At 45.6% G+C, this 15,240-nt stretch overlaps 1 protein-coding gene and 1 long non-coding RNA gene across 10 annotated transcripts in view; one reads left to right on the top strand and one right to left on the bottom strand.

Annotated features, from left to right (window-relative positions):
* The window catches only part of HIPK2 (homeodomain interacting protein kinase 2), a 217,894-nt gene that overhangs the window by 164,273 nt on the left and 38,381 nt on the right, over positions 1-15,240 (bottom strand). The window lies entirely within an intron of this gene.
* Positions 2,969-13,534, top strand: LOC141580033 (uncharacterized). Its single transcript, XR_012512015.1, has 3 exons — positions 2,969-4,563; positions 8,739-10,382; positions 12,271-13,534. It is a non-coding gene; the product is annotated as an uncharacterized LOC141580033 (long non-coding RNA).

Here is a 15,240-nt window from a genome sequence, read left to right as displayed (position 1 = left end):
GAGGTGCGTCTGCATAGTGGCGATACAATAACGAACGCTAAAGCAATAAATAACCACTAGTGTGTACACAACTACCTACTTATCCACAACTGTCATCTTCTGATAACTTCCATATTCCAGAAGTAATTTCTAAATACTCAAAGAGCTAAGGGGAAGCTCAACCATGAGAGCCGCTCACCTAATTTCTCCTTTCGCCTTCTCTCTCACTGGCTGCCATCTAACACATAATTAACAAGTGGTAGGGGGCTGTCCTGATTGCCTTCGCTCTCTACACATCAGACTCCAGGTGCCTACTTGATACAACTGTAAGGGAAGGTGTGTTTCCCTGTTTCAGAGATGAGTAAACGGAGCTTTAATTTGTCCAAAGTCACTTTGCCACTGCTAGCAGGGCTGGGATTTGAACTGAGGCTTGCCTGACCCCCAAATCCATAACACCAGACACACTTCTTCTTAATTCTTTAGGTTCTCAGACTAGAATCACCAAACGATGAGACAGGTCTCACAACAGCCAAAGGAAAGATGAAGGCTGGTAAGTGAAGGAAGATAGATGGAAACTACAGGAAACACTGACTATAAGAGGATACTGACATAGACTATTTCACCTGGTGAAATAGTCTAGGACATCAACAACAATGACCCTAAGTCATCTCTCATATCTTTATCTTCCGGTTATAATACTTGAGAAATATAAGCATAAAGATGATTAAAATTAAATAAATTTACCTCTTTAAAGAGGTTACCTGCTGCTTATCTAATGCACAGGGGGTCAGTGGACAGATAACTGGCCCTTAAGTAAGAACAGCTGGGCTAAGGGACCTTGGGCAGGTGCTCAGCCAAAAGGAAGGCTGGTCCAGAGGCGTAAGGAGGACCTGGCCTAGGGAACTGCCTGCGACAAGAGGGAGCAGCAGAAATATAAGACTCTGCAGAGGAGAAGAGGTAAGACACACTGACAGACGAGATGTGACGGTGAAGGGCAGAGGGGACTAGAACACATCTGGGGGGGCCAGAAGGAGGAGGCTCCACTGGCGAGAGGGAAGATAGGAAGTGGAGTTCATGTCTTGCTTCTCTTGGGAGGAGGGAAGAATGGAATCCGTTTTCAACAAGTTGAATTATGAGCACTAATGGGATATCTACACTGAAATGTCCAGTGTTCAGCTATTCATACTGAAACTCTGAGGCAAGAAATTGCTTAATTTACTAAAGTGTCAGGAGCTGACGGTCTTTGCTAATCAGCACCCAGTTCCTACTTGCTACGTTGAATTGTGAATGGTGATCACCCACTTTGAAAAGCAAATGGAAATCAATAGGATGGGCTGAGCCTGCATGGGATTAATTGGAAGGGGACGAGGGCAAGGTGACACTGAACTAGTTCATGGGTAAGGCCAAAGACAGAGGGACACAGCCAGAAGTGTTGCTAAACAAAGACCAGCAGGACAGAATGAGAAACAGCAAACGGGGAAAAGCTCTAAATCAAAGGTTCACACCCCAAGAGGACTAAGAGAACCATGCTGTTGATGGTAAGAGCACAGGCCAGCTAGAAGAGCTCGGTTTAAGGCAGATTTTATTTTAGGCATTAGTAACCACAAAGACGGAATGTTCTACATGCAACAAGAAAAGAAGCCAGGTGAGGCAATGGGCGCAAGGTCGTGGCTGGAGACGCGGACCCGAAGGCTGTCATCAACACCTCGGAGGAAACGGAGTGCCGGTGAGCAACACTGTTTCCCAGGAGAAATGCTGTAGATACTAGAGCAGATGGCAAATCAAGTAATCCTTGGGGGCAGAGACATTGTCAAATAGTATGAGGAGGACAGTATGACTCACCGGGAAATGTCAAGCATGAAACGATGATAAACACAATTAAGGGATTGATCCAGGAGACTGAAAACAGAGAAAGAATGGCAGGGCCTGGCTGGGAATGGGCCAACAGCCCTCTTTTCCCACAGGGTCGGGAGCAGGGAAAGAAGCGGTGCTCTCCTGGGAAGGGAACCAAATGCACCATGTCATGCCTCCTGCTTTTCCAAGAAATGTGGTTCTCTTAAGAACTTTCAAAGTCTTTTATCTCATCGGCCTTGAATCTGCAAATTCTATCATAAGCTGTGTTTCTTCGATGGAGAAAACATCCTTTTCCTAACGCTTGCAAATTCTCCACACATCTATCTACCTATTGACTCATTATTTGTCAGAGTTACATGTTCAGACTCACTTCTCTTTCTGCGAGCTGCTAACTTGGCCCCAAACAACTCCTTTTGGTAACTCTGCCATGCTGCTTTGAATGAAGCCATCAACGGCTGTGGGTGAGCCAGCCTCGCCCGCAGTGGGTGAGTATAGGCAACCCATGATTGTTTATCTACAGGACATGGTGTCAAGAGCTCATAAACAATCTGAAAATCCCCAATCCAATCCAGTGCGGAAGCAAACACTGATAAGACACAAATGCTTTTTCAGTTTCTTTCTCCAGGAAACTGATGGGATCGGTGAAAAGAAAATAAGCATTTACTAAAACAACTCAAAGAATCCTTTTTGAAACAAGAATTGCACTGGATACATGTTTTTGTGTTTTTGAGACAGGGTCTCACTGTCACCCAGGCTGGAGTGCAGTGGTGTCATCATAGCTCACTGTAGATTCAACTTTCCCGGCTCAAGAGATCCTCCCACCTCAGTCTCCCGAGTAGCTGGGATTACAGGTGTGCGCCACCATGCCTGGCTTATTTTAATTTTTTTCTAGAGACAGGGTCTCCTTGTGTTGTCTAGGCTGGTCTCAAACTCCTGAGTTCAAGCAATCCTCCTGCCTCAGACTCCCAAGGTGCTGGGATTGCAGGTGTGAGCAACTGTGCCTGGCTGGCTTAAGACCCTTAATTATTTAGAAAAACCCCAAACGCCACTTTCTAAACATAGCATACGGATCTGCCAGGGCTGCGGTACCAAAGCGCCACTGACTGGGCCGCCTAAACAGCAGACGTCATCTAGAAGCTGGAGTCCAAGACCAAGGTGTCGGCAGGGCAGGTTCCTTCCACTGGAAGGGAAGGGTCTGTTCTAGACCTCCCTCCTTGGCTCGCGGATGAGTGTCTTCTCTGTGCATCTCTTCACATCATCTTCCCTCCATGTGTATCTGTGTCTGAATTTCCCTTTCTAATAAGGACATCTGTTGTTGCATTGGGTTAGAGCCCACCCTAATGACCTCACTTTAACCTGATTCCTTCTATAAAGTCCCGACCTCCAAATAAAGTCATATTCTGAGATACAGAAGGTTAGGAGTTTAATGAGTCAATCTGGGAGGGGGAAAACACAATTCAACCCGTAACAATAGTTTTAAGGAAACCAAAAGCATTTTTCTAAAGTATAATTTTCTCAGGTTAAATAATGCCCATAATTCCAAAAGAAGTCTCTTCGATTTTCCCTCCTTGTAGATAAGACATTTCATTTTGTGCTTTCTCTGTATCTTACCCTAAAGGACCTATGCGTGCATTTCAATTAGTCTCATATCATAGATGGAAACAAGTAAAAGCATAGTGTCTATTTTAAATGAAGCTCGGCATGCGTTGATGTTATAATGCTTCTGAAAAAGGCCATCTAGGAATGTATCTCTCAATCCGTTGAGGGGCAACTGTAGTCACTCTGGTATAAAAGAGAACTGGGGCCAAGTGCAGGGGCTCACACCTGTAATTCCAACACTCTGGGAAGCCGAGGTGGGTGGACTGCTTGAGCCCAGGAGTTCAAGACCAACCTGGGCAGCATGGTGAAATCCTTTCTCTACAGAAAACACAAAAAATTATCCAGGCACAGTGGTGCACACCTGTGGTCCCAGCAGAGGTGGGAGGATCACTTGAACCTGAGAGGCAGAGGTTGCAGTGAGCTGTGATCGCACCACTGCACTCCAGCCGGAGTGACAGAGTGAGACCCTGTCTCTTAAATAAAAGAGAGCGAGAATTGGGAGTGGCCTATTAATAAAATGAAACCTAGGTTTCCAGTTCTGATTCCGTGTGTGTCTGAGGCAGAACCTAAGCAAGCCCCAAAAGCCACCTCAGGTGTGGGTGGCAGGGGGCAGGCAAGGTCAGGCCATCCCTCTCATTCCCCTCGGCATTGAGAAGGAGCCCCAGCCTGGTCTTTCCTCGCGCGCCCTCTAACGCTCACCTGCCATCCACATTGTTCCATTTTTCAACCCTGCATTTTCTTTTTAACGGAGGATCTCAAGAAGACAACCTTTTAAATAAACTTGGTGGGATGAAAAAGGCAAACACCCACAAACTATAAAAACAAAATCAGCTGTACTTCTGGTTTCAACCCAGAGGAATTCCATTTAAATCCACATTTTTTCAAAGATCTAGAAGGCCGCTCACTGTCCCTGAAATGTTCTAAATAAGGACGGTTAAAGTTTCAGCAGTGCTAGTTTTCAGGTGTTTGAGTCACAGCACCTTCCCTGAATTTTTCAGCCACTCCCTAACACAACATACCAACGTCCCTCCGTTCACTACTGGTTCAAAATCCTCACTGGCTCCCTCAGGAGACAAGTGAACCGGATCTGCAGCAGACACTGAGAGGCCGGGGTGTGCCTGCCAATGCAAGGTAAGCCTTAGGAGGACTTTTCCCATCCTTTAGAAATGTCTGAGAAAGTCTAAATCAAGACTAAACAATCTGGTAGGCTTTTTCTCTTTTGTGCAAAAGTGAATTTGTTAGCTGTAAATGTCTGGTACTACGTTGGTAAAGTAAAATGATGTGTTCTACTAGCCGAACAACCCATTTCCTGTCCCATCCACAGCTGGGGTGTCTTTCTGAGCTACCTCAGGTTCTACTTCAGAAGTGTTTGCCGCACACAGAATCAGAACTGGAAATCTACTCTACTCTTTCCCATCTTGATGTTCTTGTTACCATGTCACTGCTAACTTTCTTTTTCTTTTTTCTTTTGAAATGGAATCTCACTCTGTCACCCAGGCTGGAGTGCAGTGGGGACATCTCAGCTCACTGCAACGTCCACCTCCCAGGTTCAAGTGATTCTCCTGCCTCGGCCTCCCAGTAGCCAGGATTACAGGCGTGGGCCACCACGCCCAGCTGATTTTTGTCTTTTTAGTAGAGACAGGGTTTCACCACATTGGCCAAGCTGGTCTCGAACTCCTAACTTTAAGTGATCCACCAGTCTCAGCTTCCCAAAGTGCTGGGATTACAGGTGTGAACCACGGTGCCTGGCCCTAATTTTTATTTATACTAAAAACTGTGTAGATTCTATTACTTTGTGTCCTCCCAAAAGACATGTTAAGTCCTAACCCCCAGTACCTACGAATGTGACCTTTTTTGGAAATGGGTTTTTTTTTCAGATGTAATCAAGTTACAATAAAGTCATTAAGGTGAGCCCTAATCTCATAGGACTGGTGTCTTTATAAAAGGAGACACAGACACAGACATATACACGGAGTGGGGGCCGCACAGCGACAGAGGCAGAGACTGGAGCAATGCAGCTGTAGGCCAAGGGACACCCAGCATTTCCGGGAGCCGTCAGAAGCTGGGAGAAGGCAAGGAGGGGTTTTACCTGGAGTCTCCAAGGGAAGGTGGCCCTGCTGCCTCCTCTAAAACTGTGCGAGAAGACACCGCTGGTTTTAAGCCACCTATGAATAGCTTGTGTTCGTTTGTTACAGCTACCCTACGAAACTAGTACCCTCTGCAAAATAACTCAGGACATATTTCATTGAAAAGCCATGTCTGTACTCAAGCTATGATAAAGTATTTATAACAATTGCAAAGTCACGCTGGCCAAATGGCAGGGTGCCCTCCCTGCCCTCCCAACCTGGGTCTGTGCCTCTTGGTTGAAAAGCAACAGAAGCAGCTACAGCTTTACTCCCATGTTTTCGTCTTAATTCCTGCCAGGGCACTAGACACCTCCTCTCTTTATGCAAATATATTTGTTCATTGTGATTGAGGTTTGACTTCGAAACAACAACATTTCTAAGGAAGGCATCTGAAAGTTTGATCTGTTCTCATCGACATCCACAGTTAAGAAGCCACAGACAGCACTTCCTCAAACATGCCTTTTCTAAACCTCAACTTCTTGCCAAGTTATACAAAGAAACCAGGACAAAGGGCCGCCATCTGGGTTCTGCTCTCAGTGCAACACCTGTTTGCACACCCCTTATGCTCATGTTTATGTATTTCTTTGGTCATTTCTCTCATAGGCTGTTCTCTAACTGCAAAGAAAACTTTGTGAAAGATGTTTTGCAGACACAGGGATGCCTGGGATGTGAGAGGCAGATAACCCTTTCCCTGGGCTCTTTTCAAATACAGGATTCATTTCACCCCTGTCTCGAAGCACAATAATCCATCTTTCTTACTCGACTTAAATAGCAACTGCTGTTTATAAGTGGCGCTCCATGTTACAACTCTTTTGTTCCTTGGAGAATTGTTTCATTCCCCTCAGTTGGCTTTAACCAACATCTGACTAAACTCAGTTTGGGATCACTTTGGGAAAGGTACCACCCCCACAGCTCACAGGGAGAGGGAAGGGCAAGAAGAAATGCAAGGAAGAACGCTGGAGTGTGGGAAAAGTAGGCAGAGATGCTGAGACACAAAGCAAAAAGAAACTAAAGATGAGAAAAAAGTGAGAAAATAGAAGGCGAGCAAAATCATACTGGGAGCACACTCAGAAGAATAAAGTAGCATTGTAATGTGCTTTGGAAACTATAAAGCGCAATAAAAATGCAATGTGGTATTATTTGCAATATTTAAATAGGTGCTTTTGTGTGTTTGTGGATATGAAAATCAGATGGTACAGGGATCCCTTGGCAGGGCAACCAGTGGCCCATTTGAAGCTGTGCAAATTAAAGTGGGTTCTTTGGTCTATTGCAAGGACATTTTTCTACTGTGAGTCACTGTCATCAAGCCAGTCCTGGCGTTATTACCCAACAACTCCATGGCACTGAGCCACTTACACCCAGTGCTGGGAGGAGGAGCCCACTCAGATAATACTGGTTCTTGCAGTGGGGCACCTTCTTCCTGGCATACATCTAAGATGGCTAATAGCTCTCCTGTGACTTGCTTTAAAACAGATAGGATGGCATTTGGTGATGTAGGTCATCTCTATCTTCATAGGGGTCTGTATTCCAAGAGGTCGTTTTCACACTGTTTCTGAGTTCTCAACAACTAGGTCAGATGCCAGTGCTGCCCTTGCTAGCTGTGTGATCTCAGCAAGTTACTTAACCCCTTTCTGCTTCAATCCCCTCGTCTCTAAAGTGGAGAGAGTAATCATATTTCATAGGGTCCTTGTGAGGAGTAAATGAACATACGTGTATATATGAAATAGTGACTCCGATACAGTTTGGATCTGTGTCCCCACCCAAATCTCGAATCATAATCCCCAGTGTTGGAGGTCGGGCCTGGTGGGAGGTGACTGGATCATGGGGCAGTTTCTCATGAATGGTTTAGCACCATCCATCTTGGTACTGTCCTTGCAATAGGAGAGAGTTCTCTTGTGAGAACTCGTGGCTTTAAAGTGTGTGGCCCCTCCCACCTTGGTCTCTCTTGCTCCTGCTCTGGCCATGTGAAAGGCTGGCTCCTCTTCACCTTCCACCAGGACTGTAAGTTTCCTGAGGCCTCCCCAGCAGCTGAGCAGATGCTAGCATCATGCTTCCTGTATAGCCTGCAGAACCAGAAGCCAATTAAACCTCTTTCCTTTATAAATTACCCAGACTCAGGTATTTCTTTATAGCAATGCAAGAATGGACTAAAACAGTCCTAAGCAAGTGTTTAGTGAAAATTGAGGGGAGGGTGGTCAGCTAGCTCCCCAAAGCCTAGCTAACATAGAATAGAATTTACTTTCAAAGCTTCTGCATTTCTTTTCCATGTAACATTTTAACCAAAAGCACTATCCTTGGTCATAATTGAGACCCAGTTTCTATGAACAATTATGCTTATTACAGATTTTTATCTACTATATAAACAATAATCTCAACTTTTCGATTAAGCAATTAATCAGAAAAAAATAAGTACTCCTGATATATGTGATTTTTATAATTAAAAATAATCTATGTTTTACAAATATAGAAAAATTTAAAGGATACAGTGAGATAAAATATACATATTCAAAATTTCTTCTGTATCCTAGAAAGTTGTCTTGTACCCTTCACTTTGAAAAGCTATGCTGTAATGCAGGGAACCCAAGCCATGTAACTTAGAATTAGTCTTGGCCATGTGATCCACCTTGGACAATACAAAGTATGTGGGAAGTAGCATTCCCAGGCAAAAGCCTTTCCAGCCAGTGTGTGACTCCTCTTTCTGTTATTAGTAACCAGCCATGGTCTGGGAGGAGTAGCTCCTTCGCCTGTTAGTGAATGAGGATAACGATGAGCAGAGACTCCAGCCAACCCGAGAGGCAGTGGAAGTGTGAAACAAACCTCTGTAGTTTGTTACCATGGTATAACTTAGGCCATCCTCACCAGCACTGGAGTATTCTTTCATGCTGCCGTCCCTAATGAGTCACAATTAGTGTGGTTTAGTGTAATTCTGTTGTGATGCACAGCATGCTCACCTAGCAAAACCAGAGCCCACGTTTTTAAAGACAACTTTAAAATTCCAAAATAGTTCAGTCACTTTTTTCCATATTTTAGCATCACTTCCGTGCCCCATGAGAATGCTTCAGGAGATCAATCTGTCACATGATGGAACAACTCTCATCATCACCAGTATTAGTGATTTCAAGAGTACACACAGTAATCCGCCACCTAATAACTTTTTTCTTTTCTTTTCTTTTGAGACAGAGTCTTGCTCTGTTGCCCGGCTCTAGTGCAGTGGTGTGATCTTTGCTCACTGCAACCTCCATCTCCGAGTTCAAGTGATTCAACCTCCGGAGAAGCTGGGACCACAGGCACATGTCACCACACCTGGCTAAGTTTGGTATATTTAGTAGAGACAGGGTTTTACCATGTTGGCCAGCCTGGTCTCGAACTCCTCGGCTCATGTGATCCACCCGCCTCAGCCTCCCAAAGTGCTGAGATTATAGGCGAGAGCCGCAGCACCCGGCCCCTAGTAACTTTTCTGAACAAGTGGGAGGCATGGGATCTTTAGTGACAAATGCTGTTGTTTGGTTTGCAAACTTTGAGGCAAGTCACTCTCTGGTGACTAAAATGGGAAGATGCCTTCACACTGATGGTCGGAGCCCGGCACTGCTGCATACAGGCCTAAGGGCCCCCAGGGGAGAATCAGCTTTTACTGATTCTCTGGAAAAAAATGGGCTTTTCACACCTTGCCTCCTAAATTCATTGCCATGCTCCACGATGCCATGGTTGTGTTCTCTGTAAAGAATATTTAAGTTCTGACATCATAATAACCATGGGTATTACTCATGGTAAGCTCACAAGCCTGGGAAGGCACATTCTGTACTCTCTTTATCACTGAAGTCAGTAATGGGCTTAAAAATAGCATGGCCCACACACCCAGGGGACCACGGATATTACTAATGGCCAAATACACACTGTTGTGGACTCCTAACATGTATGGTGTTTTAGACTGTGATTTGTGGAATCGAGGCACACATACTTATCATTTCCCTCATAGGAGTGTTATGCTGTACTAATTTATAGAGATCTTCAGATCCTAAAAGAAGGAACTCTCAAAAATTACAAAACCAGGATTTGACAAGCCATCTGATTTGTGACTTCAAAATGACGTAAAATGTAATTAATCAGAGTGTCTACCAACCTGGCATAACTATGAGATGTCATACCTAAATAAAGAGAGATGATGTTACAAAGATAATGACACTAATCTCATGGAAGTCTTGAAATAAGTCATAGGTTTTTCACTGTCACGGGGGGAGGAGAGTATTTGATTCTAGATGTTTCATGCAGGTTAAGAGACGTATCCCATAAGCGGAGAATGTTTTCATAATTCATAAATATATTTAAAAGTACATGATGACTTAAGCCTTTTGCTTAAATTCTGTGCTAAATAAGCAACTTTCTCATCTCTTACTGGGATTCCAGAGAGGACCTTCCGACCAAGAAGAAAATACCTTGGTATGCAGGCCTAGCCTCTCTGGATGCCAGGATTCTCTCTCTTTAAATGATTCAGATTGATCCATCAGTCTTTCATAGAATTAATATGAACCAGTCTTTTAGAATCCAATAATCCTTGAATTTATGGAGTCGGATTTCCAAATCTGCTAAGCTGAGGGCTCTAGAGGCCAGAGTGAACATCCAGGAATATCTGCTGAGCACCTACGATGTCCATACGCCGCCCCAAGAGTGGTAGGTAACCACTGGCATCGTGAAAAAAAGGCCAAAGACCTGCTTTTCAGGAGGCCAGATGGGGCAAAAGGAGAAGAGATAACGGACCACAGAGGGAAGTCACAACTGTCGCCATCAAATGGGGCAGGCTTCAGAGAATGGACGGAGCGCTCTCAGGTCAGTGTCACCTTTACACACGAGAGGACACCCCAAGGGGACACCAGGGGTGAGCTGAAACACAGAGGCTGGCGAGCACTGGGTTCCAGGGACAGATGAGACCCTTTTTATTTAAGATTTATAAGCCATCCACTGCCTACAGGAGCTGGGGTAGTGTGCAGATACGATACAAAGCACAACATGAAAATAAGAGAAAACAAGGCCAAACCCATCTAAGGGAACATCAGGAAGAACAAAACTGTGCCTGTGGTTGAGGGCTCTTGCAGCGAGTGGCTAAAGGGTCTGGAAAGGCTGGAGTCAGTATGGCAACTCTTTGGTGCCTGGCTTTGATTTTGTTCTGTTGAGGAGTCACAGGAGGTGGCTGAGGGGAAGGAAGAATGGTCCCACTTCTGACTGGGAAATGGCTGCATGCGACCAGGGGCTCCGGCACCCACCATGGAGGTGCATCTGAGAGGTGAGGGGACCCGTAGGGAAGGTGCAGACAGGAGACTCTGAAGGGACGACCCAAACACCCAGGCACAACGGGTGGAAAAGGAACCACGAGAATGTGGATGCCGCAGAATCAGGTGACAGGAGAATGAAGGGAAGGCTGGCCCCCTTTGGTATCCTTGCTGACTTCAAGTGGCAGAGGAGGGCATGCCCTGGTAGGCGGAGGGGCCAGTGTGCTGAATAAGCATTCACAGGGGCACTGTGCCTAGATTTCCAGAAGTGGCTTGGACACACCAGTGTCCAGGTGGCTGAGGTGCTTCCCTGAGGGAACTCCCATGGCAGGATGCAGAGGGCACACACCTCCAAGGCCATAGCTGACTTGAAAACAAATCAGCTCTCAGACTCTCCTAGGAGTTACTATCCTGGGCCAATATCCTTTGTTGAAGCTGGGAGGATGCTACTGGTAACATAAAAACTTAATCCCTAGGCTGGAGGCCAGGGTGCAACAGAGCCTACAATCCTACAAACATAGCAACCTTTGTGGAACCACAAAGGCCAATCAAAACCCTTTACCCAACTAGGGTGCCTCATGTTACACGTAAGATATTAACAGAGAACGTCCGAATGTATGTTTTCCTTCCAAAGCTAGATGCAGGGAAGCTCTCTGGTTCTTTCACCAGCATCAAATATACTCAATTTACTCCTCCAAACAAGCCACGCAGGCCCAGCGCTAAGAGTCTTCCCTGTCAGTTCTGAAAAGGTGGTCAAGGGAAGAAATTCTGTTGCCATCTTGTATCCTACGGCTCTCAGCAGCTCGCCTTGTGGTCCTGACCTTGCCAGCTAAGCCCTTTTCATTCCGTTTTTGTTAAGCAGAAAATGAAGCTATCAGCTCCATTCCCACTCTCTCTGCATGAATTCATTTCCCTTTTTCACCCTGGCTCAAAATATATGGCTCATATAGTATTCCCACCCAGGTCTTACCTTGCTAAACATTTTTCTCTTTTAAGACTTGCTGAATCCAAAGAAAAAGGTGGGAGGACACATGAGAATACATTCTAAGGGGCAACTTGAAATGCAGGAAAGGGGCCGGGTGTGGTGGCTCATGCCTGTAATCCCAGCACTTTGGGAGGTTGAGGCAGGTGGATCATCTGAGGTCAGGAGTTTGAGACCAGCCTGACCAACATAGTGAAACCCCGTCTCTACTGAAAATACAAAAAATTAGCTGGACGTGGTGGTGGACACCTGTAATCCCAGCTACTCGGGAGGCTGAGGCAGGAGAATGGTTTGAACCTGGGAGGTGGAGGTTGCAATGAGCTGAGATTGCACCATTGCACTCCAGCCTGGGCATCAAGAACAAGACTCTGTCTCAAAAAAAAAAAAAAAAAAAAAAAAGAAAAGAAAAAAAAAGAAAAAAGAAAGAAAGAAAGAATAATAAGCCTGTTGATTTCTTGTTTCCCAGCTTTTACAACCACAAAATCCTGAGAATTATTAGCGGATGGGGAATGTCTATGGACATGAAGTCGGTGACCCAGGAATCTGTTTTCCATACCTACTCATGCCATGAAATCCCATTAAGTCACCAGAAATCCCCTGGAGGATAAGCTCTAACGCCAGTTAGTGCAAGAATAAAAACCATGCTGCAATTTGCTCATTACCCCAGCTTTTCACCCAAACCATGGCTGAAAATCGCTAGAAGCCCACCTTTCCCCTGGGCTGCAGGAAAATGAGCTGCCAAGGGCCCTGCACATCTGGCCTCCACGACACCAGAAGTTTGGGACCAGAAGCTCCCCAGTGCCCCATTGGTCCTGGGCCACATGAAGAGCTACAGGGTCACGACTCAGCCATAAAGTAAGAAACAAAGACAAGAGGAGCGTTTTCTTAGTTGCAAGCTACAATTTGAGGAAAGTGATTAGAAAAAAGAAAAACAGTGCTGTTGCTGGGAAGGCCAATTTCCTTTTACTCACAGGAAATCTTTTCTGCTGATTTAAGAGCAAGAGCCACACCTGCTCACAGACCAAATGTCAGCACAGGAGGAAGCTGCACCTTGAGTTATTCAACCAGTGACAAAAGCATTAAAACGATTCTGAGCTAAGGAAATGCAACCTGGGCTCCAGGGCCCAGCCCCGATCTATCTGCACATGAGTTAGAGAAAGGATTTGAGTTCATGGAAAGAAAGAGCACAGTAAAGGCACAGCCTCAATTCAAGACTTGGTCGTGCTGGTTCATCCCCGAGTGCAGCTGCACCAGCAGATCTGGGCTCACAAACAAGACCTCAGACCTACATTCTAAAAGAAATGAGAATTCCACTGAGCCAACTGACAAAACTGGAATGTAAACTGTGGCTTGGATAAACACATTGTATCTGTGTTCCATTCTCTAAGGTTGCTCAGTGTACCGTGGGTGAGAGTGCCCTATTCTCGGGAGACACACACTGAAGCACAGGAGCAAGGCGGCGCTGTCCGGAGGAGCTGCTGTGCGTGCGCTACTGGAAAGGTTTTGCAGTCTCTGTTGTCAGATGCAGCCACATATGTGTCTACAGAGCCCTTGAAAATGTGGCTGGTGTGACTGAGGAACTCAATGTAAAGTTTTGTTTAGTTTTAGTTTAAATAGCTACTTGTGGCTAGTAGCTACCACTTTGGATGGTGCAGGAATAAAGGACCATATTTGTAACTTACCCTCGAGTCATATGACTATCGCATATATGTGTATCTGATGCAAACACACCACAGGCACACACACCACAACCAAAAGATCAACAGTGAGAGACAGCACATTCAAGGGCATGACAAAACAAATGGGGTGAAGTGAAAACAGGGGAATCTGGGTATGGGGTACAGGGGAGGGGAATGTGGGTATGGGGTACAGGGGAGGGAAAATCTCAGTATGGGGTATAGGGGAGGGAAATCTGGCTATGGGGTATAGGGGAGGGAAATCTGGCTATGGGGTATAGGGGATGGGAATCTGGGTATAGGGTATGGGGAGGGGAATCTGGGTACGGGGTATGAGGGAGGGGAATCTGGGTATGGGGTATGGGGGTAGAATCTGGGTATGGGGTATAGGGGAGGAGGATCTGGGTATGGGGTATGGGGGATGGGAATCTGGGTATGGCGTATGGGGGAGGGGGATCTGGGTACGGGGTATGAGGTATGGGGCAGGGGGATCTGGGTATGGGGTATGAGGTATGGGGGAGGGGGATCTGGGTATGGGGTACGGGGGTAGAATCTGGGTATGGGGTATGGGGGAGGGGGGTCTGGGTATGGGGTATGGGGTAGAATCTGGGTATGGGGTATAGGGATAGTGTTGGTACTATTTTTATTTTTGCAGTTTTTTAGTAACTTGGAAACTATTTCCAAATAAAATGTTTTTAAATGTCTAAGGATGATCATTTATTTATTAATCACTGAAATCTACTGGGCCACAGGTCGGACTCACTTCTGGGTAGGGGTTGGAACGCAGGATGTCCAAGACAAGAGGAAAGTTTGAAGGAATATCGTGGATGCCACAGGAGACTCCTCTCAGAGCACTGGCGCTTCTCCCATGTGGCAGAATAAATGCCCTCGCCCAAGATACATTTTCTCACTCCTTTCCATTTGACGTCTAGTCTGTCTGTGTCCATGAAGGCTACAAAGGCAAGTTCTGGGCAGGTTTTGGTTGTTCATTTGTTTGTGAAACAGGATCTCACTATGTTGTCCAGGCTCAAGCTCCTGGGATCAAATGATCCTCCTTTGCTGTGGCCACCCTATTTGCTGGGACCACAGGTATGTGCCACCATTCCCAGCAGGGCAATTTTTAAAGTAACAGCTTCATGGACATAACAACTCACATACCACAAAGTTCACCGTTCAAAAATGTATAGTTCAGGCCCGGCACAATGGCTCATGCCTGTAATCCCAGCATTTTGGGAGGCTAAGGTGAGCCGAGTACATGAGCCCAGGAGTTCAAGACCAGCCTGGCCAACATGGCAAAACCTCATCTATACTAAAAATACAAAAAATAGTGGTGTGTGGTGGCACATGCCTGTAATCCTAGGTACTTGGGAGGTTGAGGCAGGAGAACCGCTGAGTTTTGGAGGTGGATGTTGCAGTGAGCCAAGATTGAACCACTGCACTCAGGCTTGGGTAACAGAGTAAGACTCTCTCCAAAAAATAAAAAAAAAAAAGTATAGTTTAGTGGTTTTTAAATGCAAATGTGTGACCATCATTGCTAATTTCAAAACATCATCACTCTGATGATCAGAAACCCCATACCCATTAGCAGTCACTGCCCATCACAGCCCCTAGCAACCAAGAATCTACTTTCTATGTCTGCGGACTTGCCTGTTCTAGACATCTCATACAAATGGTATCACACAATGTGTGTACGTCTGTCTGGCTTCTTTTGCTTAACATAAAAGTTTCAAGTTCACCCATGCAGTAGTATGTATCAACAT

Source organism: Saimiri boliviensis, chromosome 10, assembly GCF_048565385.1.
Source record: "Saimiri boliviensis isolate mSaiBol1 chromosome 10, mSaiBol1.pri, whole genome shotgun sequence".
Classification (NCBI taxonomy): domain Eukaryota; kingdom Metazoa; phylum Chordata; class Mammalia; order Primates; family Cebidae; genus Saimiri; species Saimiri boliviensis.
This window is presented reverse-complemented; position numbering and strand designations above follow the sequence as displayed.